The sequence below is a fragment of the Hyperolius riggenbachi genome, chromosome 1, assembly GCF_040937935.1.
Source record: "Hyperolius riggenbachi isolate aHypRig1 chromosome 1, aHypRig1.pri, whole genome shotgun sequence".
NCBI lineage: Eukaryota > Metazoa > Chordata > Amphibia > Anura > Hyperoliidae > Hyperolius > Hyperolius riggenbachi.
This window is the reverse complement of record NC_090646.1, coordinates 349,965,405-349,979,182: the sequence shown is the minus strand read 5'-3', so window position 1 is coordinate 349,979,182 and position 13,778 is coordinate 349,965,405. Positions and strand designations below refer to the sequence as shown.

General features: G+C 41.2%; 1 protein-coding gene across 1 annotated transcript in view; it reads right to left on the bottom strand.

Moving 5' to 3' along the window:
* MAP1S (microtubule associated protein 1S) overlaps positions 1–13,778 on the bottom strand; it is a 69,015-nt gene that overhangs the window by 23,392 nt on the left and 31,845 nt on the right. The window lies entirely within an intron of this gene.

The following is a 13,778-nucleotide window of genomic DNA, read 5'->3' as shown; positions in this document are numbered from 1 at the left end:
GCTTCCTCTTAGTCCTGCCGACATATTGCTTTCTACAGCCACATTCTATTATATATATCACACCAGTGCTATTGCAATTCAGGTCTCCCTTTACATTAAATCGTTCGTGTGTCACATATGACTCAAACTCCTGTATTGGTGTGTGGTGTCTTGTATTTTTACAAGGGACACAGAACCCACATCTTTTAAAGGAGCCATTTTTTCTTCCATTTCTCAATGTCTGTGGTTCAGATATGGTGGGAGCAATTATGTTCTTGATATTATTAGCCTTAGAGAAGGTATACTTTGGTTTCTCCGTTAGAATTCCACATAGTGTTTTGTCCTTTTGAAGAATTTCCCAATGCCTAGCTACAATCTTTTTTATATCATTGGATTGTTGATTATATTGCATCTTAATGCTGGGTAGTGGATATGTTTCACTGCCCGTCTTGACTTTTAGAAGATCTTCACGTCTATATTCTCTCACTGCGTCTGCCGTTTGTTCCAATTTCATTTTGTCATATTTTTTCTCCATAAATCTTTCTTTCAGCAATAATGACTGTTCGTTATAGTCCTCAATTTCAGTACAATTGCGCCTAATGCGCATAAATTGACCTTTTGGGATGTTTGTAAGCCATTTCAACATATGGCAACTATCAAAATAAATAAAGCTGTTGGTATCAACTTTTTTAAAAAAGGTTTTGGTCTTAATCTGCCCTCTATCTATAAAAATATTTAAATCCAAAAAATTGACTGTATTCTCACTATATTCGCAGGTAAATTCAAGATTATATTCATTTTTGGTATTTAACCATCCCAAAAAGTCTATCAGTTTTTTCTCTCCACCTCTCCATATAAACATGGCGTCATCTATAAAACGTCTCCAGAGGACGAGGTCCGCCCCGGGTCCCCCCTGGCCTTCCAATATCAATTTCTCCCAATAGGCCATATATAAATTCGCGAACCCCGGAGCGAACCTCGTCCCCATCGCCGTTCCGATACGCTGTAGATAATGTTCTCCTGCATACGAAAAATTATTGTGCGTCAAGATAAACATGATGGACCTTTCTATGAACTCGATTTGGTCCTTCGGAATATCTGTAAGTTCATTTAAGAAATGGCTAACAGCTTCTACCCCTTTAGTATGATCTATAATGGTGTACAGGGACCTGACATCTGCCACACACATAGAATGTCTCCATTTCTCCATTCAACCTCACTCAGGATTCTCAAAAAATGTCCCGTATCTTTAATATAGGATTTAGTCTGGATCACTGCCTTTTGTAGAAAACCATCAACATATTCTGATAAATTTGCTGTCAGGGACCCAATCCCGGAGATAATTGGTCTCCCAGGAGGGTCCCTGACTTGTTTATGAATTTTAGGGAGATGATAATAAACTGGGAGATGGGGTTTTTTTTGCGACAAATATTGTCCTTCCTTTTCATTCAAAATACCTTGTTCTTCTCCAAACCTTATTAAGTCTTCCAACTGTTTTTTTATAGTCTAAGGTGGGATTTTTTCTAAGAAGTAAATAGGTTTCATTATCTTTTAGTTGTCGCTCAGCCTCTATTTTATAATCTGATCTATTCTGTACCACTATCCCCCCCCCCTTTGTCCGCTGGCCTGATTAAAACCTCAGGATCATCCCGCAAGGACTTCATAGCTGTTTTTTCCAATCCGTTAAGGTTGGAAAAATTCCTCTGCTTGAGTTTCCTAATGTCCTTTAAGACCATAGTCTCGAATGCTGCCATGGAATCACTCATTTCGTTAACAGGGTTGAATTTGGACCTGTTCTGTAAACCACTATGTATGTACCTACTCTGATTATCCTCATTCATGATCGGGGGTTTCTTAATGAAGTATTTTTTAAGACATAATTGTCTCATATTTTTTGATGCCAATATAGGCATCGAATTTATTTAGCTTGTTAGTGGGTGCAAATTTTAAACCTTTCTTGAGGACAGACACTTCAGTGGAGTCTAATTTTCGATCACTCAAGTTGTATATCCCATCTCTGATCTCTCTAGGCTCTATTGGGGTTTCAATATTTATCTTTTCTTTCTTGGATTTGCCCCCCCCTCTACTCCCTCTATATCTCTTCCTTCTTTCTTTCCCTTGTATAAAAAATGATTGGTTATTTTATTGGTAGCGTCATATTGTGATCTTAATTTCATTTTCTCAATAGTCTCTTTTTTATCTTTCCTATCCTTCTCACTCCTCCTACCCTGTCTGATCTTCTCTGATTTCTCTACTCTCACCTTGTTTCTGATCCAGAATTGTCCTATAATCAATAAATTTACGTTGACCTTTAGAGGCATCCGGAATCCTAGTTAGTGGGTTGAATCTATTATGAGTGGGAACCTGCACAACTACTTCAGCTTCTATTGGTATGGCTTTCCTAGCCCTATCCATTTCTTCCAAAACATTCGATTCATGCACTCCCTGTGTCTCATCACACACCAAAGGGTCCTTATCCAATCTCTCCCCCTCTTTTACAGTGGCACTCGATATTCCATCCTCCACCTTCTCCTCCATACATTCTTCTACCTTTGCCTCATCATTCAATACCTCCAAACGTTCAACTTCCTTTACCCCATCATTCAATACCTCCAAACGTTCAACTTCCTTTATTACAACACCTCTAATACATTCATTCACCCCATTCAACATCCCTAACCCTCCTCTAACCTGACTCTCATCCTTAAAGTCTTCCATTCCTCTAGATTCTTCCCCCAAAGACCCAACATATTCATCCAGGGTTGTCAAACTCAGTTCTTCCATATCTCTCTGAATTCCTTCACCACTCTCTGATTCAGCATCATTCCCAATAATATGTAGATCCTCACATTCAACAGCGTCTCTAGAAAACTTTTTAAGTTTCCGATACATAATTTCCTCCTCCAACTTCACCAACCTCCCTTGGATGCTGCATTCCAGATTCTTGAATACCTCAGTTTCAGCATGTGGCTCTAATTTTAAATATAAATTCCTCACCTCCTCACTTCTATTTATAATTTGCATTTTTCGTACTTCAGTAATAAATTCAAGAACCTGCATGGAAAAGGATCTGAACATCCTATCCCAGTCTGCCTGAACTTCTTCAGACTGTAAATCATAAGCCAATGTTTTATAGACTTCTAGTCCCGGAGGGCATTTGCCCTGTTCCTTATATTTTTCTAAAGAAAAAATTTCCCACATATTTTTTGTTTCTTGGACCAGAAGTTTTTCCAACCTCCGACTGTTAAATTTAATGAACTCTTCCTCTCTAAAATCCATTTCAATCTTATTTTCATCATGCTGAAAAAAGGTTTCAATCCTCTGTAACCGGTCTTCCCGGTATTTCCATAAATCTGAACTAATTTCAAAATTCTTCCTTGTTTCTTCCATAATGATATCTAAAAATGTTCACAGTAATGTTCACAAAATGTATCACATAAGCTGCTAAAACAACCAATTAACGGATACTAATGAGGTTAAAAGATTGGTGATAATGGCTGTAGCGCTTATAATTATGTTAATTAGGTTTGGCAGCAATAAGTTACTATAGAGTCCGTCACTATATACCAAAAAACATAGAAGATAAAACTCATGCGCCTATGCATAAAAATATTGCACTATTTATTAATGATGAAAATATGATTCAAATGGATTTTAGAGAGGAAGAGTTCATTAAATTTAACAGTCGGAGGTTGGAAAAACTTCTGGTCCAAGAAACAAAAAATATGTGGGAAATTTTTTCTTTAGAAAAATATAAGGAACAGGGCAAATGCCCTCCGGGACTAGAAGTCTATAAAACATTGGCTTATGATTTACAGTCTGAAGAAGTTCAGGCAGACTGGGATAGGATGTTCAGATCCTTTTCCATGCAGGTTCTTGAATTTATTACTGAAGTACGAAAAATGCAAATTATAAATAGAAGTGAGGAGGTGAGGAATTTATATTTAAAATTAGAGCCACATGCTGAAACTGAGGTATTCAAGAATCTGGAATGCAGCATCCAAGGGAGGTTGGTGAAGTTGGAGGAGGAAATTATGTATCGGAAACTTAAAAAGTTTTCTAGAGACGCTGTTGAATGTGAGGATCTACATATTATTGGGAATGATGCTGAATCAGAGAGTGGTGAAGGAATTCAGAGAGATATGGAAGAACTGAGTTTGACAACCCTGGATGAATATGTTGGGTCTTTTGGGGGAAGAATCTAGAGGAATGGAAGACTTTAAGGATGAGAGTCAGGTTAGAGGAGGGTTAGGGATGTTGAATGGGGTGAATGAATGTATTAGAGGTGTTGTAATAAAGGAAGTTGAACGTTTGGAGGTATTGAATGATGGGGTAAAGGAAGTTGAACGTTTGGAGGTATTGAATGATGAGGCAAAGGTAGAAGAATGTATGGAGGAGAAGGTGGAGGATGGAATATCGAGTGCCACTGTAAAAGAGGGGGAGAGATTGGATAAGGACCCTTTGGTGTGTGATGAGACACAGGGAGTGCATGAATCGAATGTTTTGGAAGAAATGGATAGGGCTAGGAAAGCCATACCAATAGAAGCTGAAGTAGTTGTACAGGTTCCCACTCATAATAGATTCAACCCACTAACTAGGATTCCGGATGCCTCTAAAGGTCAACGTAAATTTATTGATTATAGGACAATTCTGGATCAGAAACAAGGTGAAAGAGTAGAGAAATCAGAGAAGATCAGACAGGGTAGGAGGAGTGAGAAGGATAGGAAAGATAAAAAAGAGACTATTGAGAAAATGAAATTAAGATCACAATATGACGCTACCAATAAAATAACCAATCATTTTTTATACAAGGGAAAGAAAGAAGGAAGAGATATAGAGGGAGTAGAGGGGGGGGCAAATCCAAGAAAGAAAAGATAAATATTGAAACCCCAATAGAGCCTAGAGAGATCAGAGATGGGATATACAACTTGAGTGATCGAAAATTAGACTCCACTGAAGTGTCTGTCCTCAAGAAAGGTTTAAAATTTGCACCCACTAACAAGCTAAATAAATTCGATGCCTATATTGGCATCAAAAAATATATGAGACAATTATGTCTTAAAAAATACTTAATTAAGAAACCCCCGATCATGAATGAGGATAATCAGAGTAGGTACATACATAGTGGTTTACAGAACAGGTCCAAATTCAACCCTGTTAACGAAATGAGTGATTCCATGGCAGCATTCGAGACTATGGTCTTAAAGGACATTAGGAAACTCAAGCAGAGGAATTTTTCCAACCTTAACGGATTGGAAAAAACAGCTATGAAGTCCTTGCGGGATGATCCTGAGGTTTTAATCAGGCCAGCGGACAAAGGGGGGGGGGGGGGGGGGGGATAGTGGTACAGAATAGATCAGATTATAAAATAGAGGCTGAGCGACAACTAAAAGATAATGAAACCTATTTACTTCTTAGAAAAAATCCCACCTTAGACTATAAAAAACAGTTGGAAGACTTAATAAGGTTTGGAGAAGAACAATTATTTTGAATGAAAAGGACGGACAATATTTGTCGCAAAAAAAACCCCGTCTCCCAGTTTATTATCATCTCCCTAAAATTCATAAACAAGTCAGGGACCCTCCTGGGAGACCAATTATCTCCGGGATTGGGTCCCTGACAGCAAATTTATCAGAATATGTTGATGGTTTTCTACAAAAGGCAGTGATCCAGACTAAATCCTATATTAAAGATACGGGACATTTTTTGAGAATCCTGAGTGAGGTTGAATGGAGAAATGGAGACATTCTATGTGTGGCAGATGTCAGGTCCCTGTACACCATTATAGATCATACTAAAGGGGTAGAAGCTGTGAGCCATTTCTTAAATGAACTTACAGATATTCCGAAGGACCAAATCGAGTTCATAGAAAGGTCCATCATGTTTATCTTGACGCACAATAATTTTTCGTATGCAGGAGAACATTATCTACAGCGTATCGGAACGGCGATGGGGACGAGGTTCGCTCCGGGGTTCGCGAATTTATATATGGCCTATTGGGAGAAATTGATATTGGAAGGCCAGGGGGGACCCGGGGCGGACCTCGTCCTCTGGAGACGTTTTATAGATGACGCCATGTTTATATGGAGAGGTGGAGAGAAAAAACTGATAGACTTTTTGGGATGGTTAAATACCAAAAATGAATATAATCTTGAATTTACCTGCGAATATAGTGAGAATACAGTCAATTTTTTGGATTTAAATATTTTTATAGATAGAGGGCAGATTAAGACCAAAACCTTTTTTAAAAAAGTTGATACCAACAGCTTTATTTATTTTGATAGTTGCCATATGTTGAAATGGCTTACAAACATCCCAAAAGGTCAATTTATGCGCATTAGGCGCAATTGTACTGAAATTGAGGACTATAACGAACAGTCATTATTGCTGAAAGAAAGATTTATGGAGAAAAAAATATGACAAAATGAAATTGGAACAAACGGCAGACGCAGTGAGAGAATATAGACGTGAAGATCTTCTAAAAGTCAAGACGGGCAGTGAAACATATCCACTACCCAGCATTAAGATGCAATATAATCAACAATCCAATGATATAAAAAAGATTGTAGCTAGGCATTGGGAAATTCTTCAAAAGGACAAAAAACACTATGTGGAATTCTAACGGAGAAACCAAAGTATACCTTCTCTAAGGCTAATAATATCAAGAACAGAATTGCTCCCACCATATCTGAACCACAGACATTGAGAAATGGAAGAAAAAATGGCTCCTTTAAAAGATGTGGGTTCTGTGTCCCTTGTAAAAATACAAGACACCACACACCAATACAGGAGTTTGAGTCATATGTGACACACGAACGATTTAATGTAAAGGGAGACCTGAATTGCAATAGCACTGGTGTGATATATATAATAGAATGTGGCTGTAGAAAGCAATATGTCGGCAGGACTAAGAGGAAGCTCCTCTCCAGGATAGGAGAACATATAAACATCAAAAGTGGAAATATGAAACAACCTTTGAGTAAACATTTCAAAGAAACACATGGGAAAAATCTTGAAACTTTCAGATTTTATGCTATACAGCAGGTGGATAAAGATTGGAGGGGTGGAAACTATATAGACAAGATGTCACGTAAAGAAAACGGAGTGGATATACACTATGAATAGTGGAATTCCACTGGGACTAAATTCTGACATTGAGATCTATGCATTTTAATCAACTCTGCCTAGTAGAAACTGCGCTGATACATTGCTGAGAGAGGAGGGCGGAGTCACACAGTATAAAGAGAAGACACAACCAACAGGAGTACGCCCTGAAGAAGGTAGGCGGACCCTACCGAAACGCGTCGGCTATTGGCTAAGAGTGTGGTGACGTCACCCCCGGACTCCGTGTGCTGTAACAACTCTTTCACCCGGAAGTCCGTGAGAAGCCTGTAACACGGGAAGTTTGCAGTGAGTCGCCGGCCGGGACTCAAGCAACTCCGTTATTTTCTGAAGGATTGTGGACTTTCTTTGCCTCTCCTCCCGCTGAAAGAGACTGACAAAAACTATCAGCGCAGAACTAACCAAGAACCGTGAGTTTATTATTGGATTAGCGGAAGAGCATATACCAGCTTGTTTGTATGTACATACACTGGATCAGGACCTTGGAAATCTATGACCAAATCTATGACCAACTCCTAAATGTGGTGTGGAGCCTCTATGAATAGATGAATGACGCTACCTTTTTTAAAACAGCTATTCGCTTTTAATTGCATTTTTATCTATATTTTTTATGATACATGCATGTATGGGGTAATAGCCGGCAGATTAGTCTAGGTACCACTCCTGAGATTTTATTACGTCTGGGTTTGAGCCTGGGAAACTAAGTTTGCGGTTTACACTGTATATGCAGATTATTAATCTCCATTGTGATTTAATAAATAGTGCAATATTTTTATGCATAGGCGCATGAGTTTTATCTTCTATAGGATTGTTAGATTAACCAAAATGTATTTGAAGTTACAACTGGAATTCCATGCATTGCCTTCCTACTTAAATTCATTGAAAGGAGTGAAGAAAAAAAAAAAAAAAAAAAAAAAAAAAGTACAAATAGGAAAAAAGGAAGAAAGGAAGAAGAAAGAAAAAAAGGAAAGGAGACAGCCACAGTCTTACTCAGAAGAAAAGTAAACTATTTCCCAATAGAAAGCCTCTTTTGCATCAACAGAATGTATATTATTAGCAACTTTATACAAAAACAAGCTCTTTGAAACCAGAAGATTGTTTTTGGGGATCAAGGAGATGCAAATAATGGAGTTGATGAAAATTATTGATCGTGTTTTCCCGAAATAAGACTGTCATATTAATTTTTGCTCCAAATGTGCTACGACTTATTTTCAGTGGAGGTCTTATATTTCTATGAGCACACAAGTTCATGTGCTGTGTGTCCTCCTGCCTTCCCCACTGTGCCACCTCTTCCTGTGCTGGATCCACCTCTTGTGTGCCCGTGTCCCCCTTGTACCTTTAGTGTCCTGTTCTGCTTTGTACCCACGTCCTCTTTCCCCTAAACTCCTGTGTCCCATGTAATCCTATGTCTTCATGGTGTCCTGTTTTCCCCTGGCAAACTCCTCTTACCCCTAGCGCCATATCACGCTGTCCCTCGTGTCCAGAGATGTCCCCCTAATCCTCTTCTTCCCCAGCTCCATGCTGCTGTGTCCCAGAGCTTCAGCCGATCGGGAAAAAGTACAGCAACTTATGTTTCTATGGGAGTAAGTGGCCTAGCAGGCAGGACCATAGCTCCATTATTGGGCCAAACACTGCACTGCAATTCAGCGAGTGTAGTGAGTGGCCCAATGGCGGAGCCTTGTTCCTGCCTGTGAGACCATCGGCTAACACAAGTTGCCATAATATTTCCCCTTGCTACAGCTAGTGCTTACTTTTGGGGTAGGGCTTATATTTCGAGCATGCTTGAAATTCCTGCTAGGGCTCACTTTCAGGGGATGTCTTAATTTCAGGGAAAGAGGGTACATACATACTGTGCTGTCCATAATTATTCATACCCCTGCCAAATTTGGACTTTTATTTAAAACAGCAAGTAATTTTTTTTTTACAGGAAATGACAAAGGTCTCTACCAAAGGATAAGACTATGTACAAGAGGAATTATTGTGGGGGAAAAAAACATTCTCAGCTTTTATTTACATTTGAGCAAAAAGTGTCCAGTCCAAAATTATTCATACCCTTCTCAATAATCAATAGAAAAGCCTTTACTTGCTATTACTGCACTCAAACGCTTCCTATAACTGCAGACCAGCTTTTTGCATGTCTCCATGGGTCTTTTTGCCCATTCATCTTTAGCAATGAGCTCCAAATCTTTTAGGTTGGGGGGCTGGTTTTCTTGCCATCACCCTGATCTTTTAGCTCCCTCCACAGATCCTTGATTGTATTCAAGTCAGGACACTGGCTAGGCCACTCTAAAATGTTAATGTCTGCTAACCATTCCTTCACCACTTTTGCTGTATGTTTTGGGTCATTGTCCTGCTGAAATGTCTACTGGTGCCCAAGGCCAAGTTTCTCTGCAGACTTCTTGATGTAGTCATTAAGAATCCTCATGTATAGCTCTTTTTTCATGGTGCAGTTTACTGTGATTAGGTTCCCTGGTTCATTGGCTGAAAAACACCCATAAAGCATTAGGTTCCCTTCACCATGTTTGACAGTGGGGATGGTGTTCTTTGGGTTGAAGGCGTGCGTGCGTCAATTTTTGTTTCATCTGACCATAACACAAAAGACCAGGGCCCATATGCAATTCACTTTTTGACCCGAGTTTTTTCCTAGGTGAGAATTTTAAAGTTAATAAAATGCCTTTTAAGCCACCAGAAAGCAAGAAAATACTCAAAACAGTACTTTTTCACCTATTTTTTGGTACTTTTTTTTTTTTTTTAGTTGTAAAGTCCTAAAAAGTTATTTTCAATCGAACATGAAAAATTATCTCCTAGGAGGAAACTCAGGTAAAAAGTGAGTGAATTGCATACGGCCCCAGAAGTCTTTGTCCAGATGAGCATTTGCAAAGGCCAAGCGAGCTATTGTGTGCCTTATCCAGAGACGTGGCATCCTCCTTGGTCTGCATCTGTGGAACCCAGCAGTGTGCAGTGTTCGTTGGATTGTCTGCCTTGAGAGATTGCCACCAGCAAAGCCCAGATTCACCAGGATGGCCTTGGTGGTGATCCTTGGATTCTTTATCACCTCTCACTATACTCCTGGCCAGCACAGGTGTCACTTTTGGCTTCCGACCACATCCTCAGATTTTCCTCAGTGCGGAAAATCTTGTATTTTTTTTTTAAAAATACTTTGCACTGTAGCCACAGGAACTTGAAAAACCATTTAGAAATGGCCTTGTAGCCCTTACCTGACTTGTGAGCAGCCACAATGTGCAGCCGCAGGTCCTCACTGAGCTCCTTTGTCTTAGCCATTTGTATGTAGAACAGAGGCGCCAGCAGGATAAAAGTCAATACAATTTTTAAAAATTGCTTGGAGGAAGTGGTGGGCTTGCCTCCCAAAAGCAGACACGAGATCCTGTCTTCATGTAAATCAATACATTTATTATACGGTACCCCAAAAACAGTGCAACGCGTTTCGCAGGCCCAGCCCGCTTCATCAGGCAATAAAAGTGGGGACAAAACAGAATTTCGTCAATAGCAGGTGTAGCGCCTCAGTTAGGCAAGTCCACCACTACCTCCTCTATTTACCAAGAATTTGGTTTTTAAGCTCATTTAGCATCTTTTTATCCTTTTGGCGCCTCTGTTCTCCTGCATAATATTGAGTCCACCCTGGGTGGAGGGTTGAACCCCCTTTTTCTCATCTACAGAGCGACTTATTCATGAGTGGGGTCAGGAAAATCTCCCCACCTGCCTTTACAGTGGTTGCCTAATGGTGGTGCTGTGTTGTAACAAACCACAACACCTTTCTCTCCCTTTAGAACCCCCCTGCCAAAATCTTCAACTTGAGAAGAACATTGAGGATGGGCAGGGAGAAAGGAAGGGTCAGTACTTCCTCCTCTCTGCCATGTTCAGGAATGCCCCCTGTACTTGCCGCTATTAGTTCCCATGTACACAGCGCACTGGGGAGCTGCTCTGTTTGTGGTCATGAGGTAATTTAGCTCAGAAGAATAGTGCACTAATAGCTGTATTAGTACACTATCGTTCTTAGCTAAATTACCTCAGGACCGCACACAGTGCAGCTCCCCAGTGTGCTGTGTACATGGGAATAGCGGCGGGGACAGGGGGCATTCCTGAGGATGGGCAGAGAGGAGGAAGTACCGACACTTCCTCCCCACTCATCCTTGAACTCTGCATTACACATGAGCAGAGCGGGGGACGGGTGCTAGAAGGGGAGGATGGTGATGTGACTCATATCACAGCAAATAAATAAAAGCATTATATAAATAAAAAAAAAAAAAAAAAAACACCCCACACCACACGAGGTCAGGTGTACTTTAAGGACCATAGCCATTTTTCATTCTAGCGTTGTGATCACTGATTGGCACACAGTGATCACCTGGTAAGGAGCCAGTGAAATGGTCTTACTGGCAGTAAGAAGCTTGACTGTCACAATACAGCTGAATCAGCAGCTGCAGTGAGCAACGAACACTGCTGGCACAGCTAAAGAGAATCCCAGACAAAGCTCTGGTTCAAAAACATACTTACCTAAGGGAAGCATGTGGATCCTAAAGCTTCCCTCTGGTCCCCAGTTGCCACTCGCAGACCCTCCAGCTGGTTGGGGGGGGGGGCCGTTCTTCTGACACAAGCATAGCCATGCTTGAGCAGGAGCACAGAGTCGCTGGAGCTGATCTGGCTTACCGCGCATGCTTGCGCAGTATGGTTACCCTTGTGCTTAAAGAGGCGCTCTGCCCCGATCAGATTAGTAATCTTTTTTACCGCCCCCTCTGTATTACTTATAGATGTCAGCTACAGCTTTGAAATATTGATGGCCCACATATAGAATATAAGTGCTGGCCCCACCTATCCACATGGAAGCCCGGAAGCAGTAATTCGCTGGTTTCCAATCAAATTCCACATCCGGTGACTCTGCTGTCCAATTGGACGGTTACCTGGGTATGCTTCACTGTCTGCTCCGCAAAGACTTACTACATAATTTTATGTATACTCCGGCCCCCCAGCAGTCTGAAATATGTTTACCCGGCTCTCGACCCAAAATGTTTGGGAAACCCTGCTCATAAGGATCCAGAGGCTTCTCTCTTAAAGAGACTCTGAAGCGAGAATAAATCTCGCTTCAGAGCTCATAGTTAGCAGGGGCATGTGTGCCCCTGCTAAAACGCTGCTATCCCGCGGCTAAACGGGGGTCCCTTCACCCCCAACCCCCCCGCAAAACTTGGTCGTATATTATCTCTTCCTGGAGGCAAGGCTAATGGCTGCAGCCCTGCCTCTAGTCGCGTCTGTCAGACGCGCATCGCCGCCTCTCCCCCGCCCCTCTCAGTGAATGAAGACTGCGAGGGGCGGGGGAGAGGTGGAGATACACGTCTGATAGACGCGCATGAGGCAGGGCTGCGGCGGTTAGCCCTGCCCCAATGCGGAAGCGCTCCCCAGCTGCACGGAGGGGATTTGGGGGTGAAGGGACCCCCGTTAAGCCGCGGGATAGCGGCGTTTTAGCAGGGGCACACATGCCCCTGCTATCTATGAGGTCTGAAGCGAGATGTATTCTCGCTTCAGACTCTTTAAGTACAGTCCGATTCTAAACTGCAAAGAGACTTGTACAGCAGAGATCTAAGTTAAATGCCTCCCCCCCCCCCCCCCCCCAAGGTGATTTTCCTTTTAATGTGAATATCAGCATATGCATGACAGATAATTGTGGGAAACGAAAACCCATAACACTTTAATACAGTGAAAATTCAAAAACACCACAATTACCAAATCAATTTACTAATTTCTTAGGTTTAATCACCTTTCAGGTGTCACATTTATAAATGCAGTCACAGAGTTCTTTCTTTTATAACTCATGGGTAAAGATCTATAAGCTTACAGCAGAAGGCAAAGCAACTAGTATATAAGCTGGACATTCCCATATCAGAAAGTCAGGATTAGAACTGACTGGCTCAGTGTCTTGACATTCCTCCAGTTTTGTCAGCTGGGTTCCTACTCAGATGACATCTCTCACAAGGCCATCTTCCCTAAACAAGCAGTTCAAACAACCCTTTTTGTGTTTCAGCATTACTCATGAGCAAGTGTTGCAGGGTGGTGAGGAGTACTGCAAATTCTTAAAACCTTGTGTAAGGACAGCTGAAATGAGAGAAACTTAAAGTAGCAAAGAACTTGGCTTCATCTAGCATGTGAACACAGCTTACCGTCAGCTGGATTTCAGCTTCATCATTAAAACAGTGCAGTATCGCTCTCATTCAGATCCGACCAACCAGAGAAGCTACACAACTGATATCGCCTTGTCAGCTACATACCCTTTATCAATGATCACTATTACTAGGAGTAATTGAGATGATTTATGGACTGGGAAGACATCGATTGGTAAAAGTACTGGATCACAAGCATGCACATTCATTACAGCAAATGTACTTCCTGTGTACATTTAACAATGATCGTTGTTACTCATAACAGTGATCATTGCAGGTTAAATGGGCACTGATCGGGTTCAGGGATCACATGATCCCTTCCACTGACTGGTGCTGCCATGGGTGCAATCGTCTATGGCAGAGGGTTTTCGCTCTGACCTAGCCCAGGCAGTATGAGAGAGAGAGCGCACCTTTTTGGATGTAGGAGCTACATCCATTCAGCTTAAGAGGTTAAAGGGAACCTGAAGTGAGAGAGTGTTATAGAGGCTGCCATATTTTTATATTTAA